The sequence below is a fragment of the Miniopterus schreibersii genome, assembly GCF_964146895.1.
Source record: "Miniopterus schreibersii genome assembly, chromosome: X".
NCBI lineage: Eukaryota > Metazoa > Chordata > Mammalia > Chiroptera > Miniopteridae > Miniopterus > Miniopterus schreibersii.
The window spans coordinates 61932239-61937518 of NC_138104.1; the positions used below are offsets into that span (position 1 = coordinate 61932239).

The 5280-nt window shown below is 31.8% G+C and overlaps 1 pseudogene across 1 annotated transcript; it reads left to right on the top strand.

The window, feature by feature from the left end:
- The first annotated feature begins 4424 nt into the window (after nt 1-4424).
- Nucleotides 4425-4995, top strand: LOC308551429 (PRELI domain containing protein 3B pseudogene; annotated as a pseudogene). Its single transcript has one exon. The product of its transcript is annotated as a PRELI domain containing protein 3B pseudogene (transcript).
- Nucleotides 4996-5280: the final 285 nt, after the last annotated feature.

Genomic DNA, 5280 nt, shown 5'->3' on the forward strand with positions numbered 1-5280 from the left:
TGTGAAATATTTAGTGTTGAGAGGGTTGGGAAACACCATCACCAACCTACAATTCTGTATCTTGTGAAACTGTCTTTTGGAAGTGAAAAAAAAATTAAAATGTTCAGATAAACAAAAATCTAGGACATTTTCTACCAGTAGAGTTGCCTTGGAAGAACTGCTAAAAGAAGTTCTGGAAATAAAAAAAATATAGAAATCAGAAACTTGACTCTACATAAAAGAAGGAAGAGCATAAAAGAATGAATAAGTGAGGTAAAAAAACTTTTTTCTTATCCTTAATTCATCTAAAAGATAACACGTTGTTCAAAATGAAAATAGCTACAATGTATTGCCTTATGTATGCTTATTTAATAAATTTACATTAATATATATGAGAGACATGTACAGTAAGTGGCAGTACTGATACAAGCAGTGAGAAAAAATAATTAGTATTAGTTTGTTTTTATAAGGTACTCACACAAGTAATGAAGTGTTATAGTATACAGTTATTTGAATGTAAAGTGGACCATACATTGCAAACTTTAGCTCAATCACTAAAAATGATTGTAAAAGTGGTTGTAAAAAAAGGAGAGGAAATGGAATACTATAGAATGATTAATTAAAACCACACAGGGCAGAAAAAAATTAAAGACAAAAATAGAAACAAAGAACAAGGGCAATAAATATAAAAACAGTAATGAATATGGTAGACATTAATTCAATTATAACTGCACTAATTAAAAATAGAGATTTTTAGAGTACACCTCAACTATATGTTCTGTACAAGAAACTCAAATTAAATATAAAGACACATATTTGTATTCTTTTTTTAAATTAAATTTATTGGATAACATTGGTTAATAAGATTATATAGGTTTCCAGTGTACATTTCTATGATGCATCATTTGTATATTTCATTGTGTGCCCAACACCCATAGTCAAATCATCCATCATCATATATTTGACCTTCTTTACCCTTTATTGCATCCACTCCCTTCTTCCTAGTAATCACCATAGTTGTCTGTGTATGTATGTTTTTGTTTGCTTGTTTGTTTGTCTTATTTGTTCATTTGTTGCTTTTAGTTTTGTATCACACATAAGAATGAAATCATATGGTTCTTAGCTTTTTCTGTCTGACTTATTTAGCTTAGCATAATATTCTCAAGGTCCATCTATGTTGTAGCAAATGGCAGTATTTCATCTTTTCTTATGGATGAGTAGAATTCCATTGTATATAGTACCACATCTTCTTTATCCAATCATCCACTGAAGACCACTTTGGTTGTTTTCCTGTCTTGGCCACCATGAATAATGCTGCAATGAACATAGGGGTGCATATATCTTTGCAAATACATGTGTGCTTTCCTGCCACAATTAATTTAAACTAAAAATCAATAACAGAAAGATAACTAAAATTTTTCAAAATATTTCAAAATCACACTTATAAATAATACATGGGTCGAAGAAATCTCAAGAGAAATTTATAATTTTTAAGTAAATGAATATGAATATACATCTTTACAAAATGTTTGCACTGCAACAAAAGAAGTGCTTACAGGGAAAGTTATAGCATTGAATACATATATTTGAAAAGAAGAAAGAGCTTAAATCAATTATCTGTTTTCACCTTAGAAAACTAAAAAATGAGCAAATTAGATCCAAAATAAGGAGAAGAAAAAAAAAAGCATTAGAGCATAAATCAATACAATTTAAAATAGGAAATTAGAAAACAACACAAAAGCTGATTCTTTGAAAAGATCAATACAATTGATTAGCGTGGCTAGTATCAAAAATAAAAGAGGGGATATAACTACAAATTCTATCAACATTAAAAGAATAACAAAGAAATACTATAAAGAACCTTATGCTTACAGATTAGATAATCTAGATAAAATAAGTCAATTGAACAATTTTCTGAAAGTTACAAAAGAAGAAATAGAAAATGTGAATAAGCTTATATCTTTCAGAGAAATTGAATTAATAATTAATAACCATCTAAAACAGAAAGCACCAAGTTGTGTTCACTTTTGAATTATTTATGAAATACATTAACCAGTACTCTGTATTCTCTTTCAGGAAACAGAGCATAGACAGTACTTTCTAACTCATTCTATGACTTGTTTGTCTTACAAACACACACACACACACACACACACACACACACACACACAAGACAAGGAACTCAAAATAAAACCTGAGGAAAGAGCATGAAAGAAATATTAACCAAGGACAAATGAGGAATTAGTATAGAAAATAAATATAGGCAAATACACTTATTCTCATCAATAATGAAATAAATAGCAAAGACATAAAAAACTACAGACCATTATCTCCCATGAACATAGATGTAAAATCCTCAAAAAATATTAACAAATCAATCCATATATATAATACATATATATTATGCAAATTATATACTCCATGGTAAAATGGGACATATGCAAGGTTTGTTAAACTTTTGAAAATCAATTAATACAACATATCACATCATCATGCTAAAAAAATCACATTGATTCTAAAGTTTATATAAAGTGAAAAAACTTAAAATAACTTCAAACATTGAAAGAAAATAACAAAGTTGAATAACTGACATTACTCAATGCCAAGACTTACTATAAAGTTACAGTAATCAAGATAGTGCAATATTTGTGAAAGAATAGGCATATAGATTACTGGAACAGAATAAGGTGCCTGGAAATTGATCCACATAATTCTAGTCAACTGATCTTTGATAATGAGCCAAAGGAAATAAAATAGAGGAAAGTAATTTTTCCAACAACTGGTACTGGAACAAGTGGACATTAAAAACATGCAACTGGTCATGTAAAAAAATTAATCTAAGCCTTACACTCTTCACAAGAATAAACTCAAAATGAACCATAAACCTAAATGTAAAATACAAAACTATAAAACTGCTAGAACATAGCATAGAAGGAATCCTAGATGACTTTATAGCAATGACTCTAGATACAAGACCAAAGGCATGATCTATAAAAAAAGTAATTGATAGTACACCCCTGGCCCCATACATATTTATCACGATTTTATTGACTATATTCCCTATTCTGTAATCTACATCTCTGTGACTAGGTGGGTACTTGAAACATTGGGGGTACCGCTGTGCAAAGTACATGATTTTCTAACCACTTTGCTGTACATACGAAACTAAAAGAGAATAATATTGAATGTAATTTATAATTGAAAAATTAAAGATTTTTTTTAAAAAAAGAAACATAACTGATAAGCTTCAAAATTAAGCTCTTGTTATCTGCAAAAGATACTGTAAGAGAATGAAAAGACAAGTCACAGACATGGAGAAAATATTTGCATAAGACACATCTGATAAGGAACTATTATACAAAATCTACCAAAAAATTCTTAAAACTTGACAAAAAGAAAACAAATAAGCTGATTAAAGATGAGGAAAAGATCTTAACAGACAATTCACCAAAGAATATATGCAGATGGCAGACAAGCAACAATGACATTCCATTACACACTTATTATAAGGCCAAATTATAGAACACTAACACCACCAAATGTTGGCAAAGATGTGGAGAAACAATGGGTAATGCAAAATAGTACAAGTTTGGAAGAGAGTTTATTGGGTTCTTACAAAGCTAAACATAATAAAGAAAGATGGCAACAAAGGTGATTTCTGACTTTTCTTCCCCTCACAAAACAACAACAACAACAACTAACAACTGTTCATGGCCAAGACACCATGGATAAAATCCTAGAACACAAAGTTGAAGCTGAAGCACAAAGAGACCCAGACATCGCAACAAAAGGGTAGAAAAAATAATGATATGCCAACTGCATTGCCCTTCCACAGTGTTAGTGTAGCACCACACCAAGAGGTCTCCCTTGAGCCTATGGTTCCTCTAATGGTAAAAACGGCCCTAGGGTAAATATCCAGCTCTCACAGAATTGTGGGTCACTTTTTTAGAGCCCCACACTCAAGTATTACACCATGGAGCTTGTGAGTAAATATGTAGGGCTTGATCACTGGAAATATGATTGTTATAGAGAAAGAAGGGACTTGCAACAACTAGAAATATATAAATTATGTAAAATGTAACAAAATAACATAAAATGTGACGGGGTGAAGTCAAAATGTAAAGTTTACAACTTCTATTGAAATTAAGTTCTTATCAGTTTAAAGGAGTGTTAAAAATTTAAGATATTTTATGTAAACCTCATTGTAAACACAAGGAAAAAAACTATAGCAAATACACAGAGTAATATAATTAAGAATTCAAAGTATATTGATACCAAAATGAAACAAAACATGCAAAAAAAAAAAGCAGAACTAACAAGAAACAATGGATTTACAAAACAGCTAGAAAATTACCAAAATGAGAGGTGGTGAGGGAGTGGGGCAGAACTTGTGTGGCCTCTTTACTTCATTGTGCTGCCTGGACATTAAGCAGGTTGTTGGCACCATGAAGATCTGGACTTTGGAACATGTCTTTGACCATCCATGGGAAACTGTTACAACAGCTGCAGTGCAGAAATACCCAAATCCTATGAACCCAAGCATAGCTGCAGCTGATGTATTGGAAAGATACATAGATCCTTCTGAAAAGTTGCATAGCCATAGTCTCTGCACAGAGTAGAGACTCCCTTCCATTGTAAAATCTCTTATTGGTGCAATAAGAACAAAAACATGTGCAAGAACATTCTGTAGTTGATCCTGTAGAGAAAACAAACTAAAATCCACTAATATTTCATTTACAAATATAGTTTCAATAGGTGAGAGGTATATATAAAGCATACCCTCAGGACCCAGAAAAAGCTGTTTTGAATGAAGAGGCCATAATCACTGTGAAAGGAGTCAGTCTCAGCTATTTCGAAGGGCTGATGGCAACTACGATTTCTTCAAATGCTAATAAAGACCAAGAAACAATGGGATGGACAATACAGAAATTAACTCCTGAGACTGAAGAATTGACAGCTTCGGCAAGAGTGGGTTTAAGAAAACCTATGGCAGCAGAAACATTTGTACAGAAATGATGAAAGTTTTTATGTAACACCCAGTTTCCTGGATCTCTACTATCTGGCATTATATTTATTTGTTATTTAAAAAATACATCTAACTTGGCCAGGTGGCTCCATTGGTTGCAGCATTCTCCTGTACACCAAAAAGCCTGTGGGTTTGATTCTCAGTCAGGGCACATATGGGAGGCAATTGATAAATGTTTCTTTCTCACAATCTCTCTCTCTCTCTCTCTCCCTTCCTCTCTCTCTAATGTCAATAAAAACATGTCCTTAGGTGAGGATTAAAAATGGGGTAAGTGG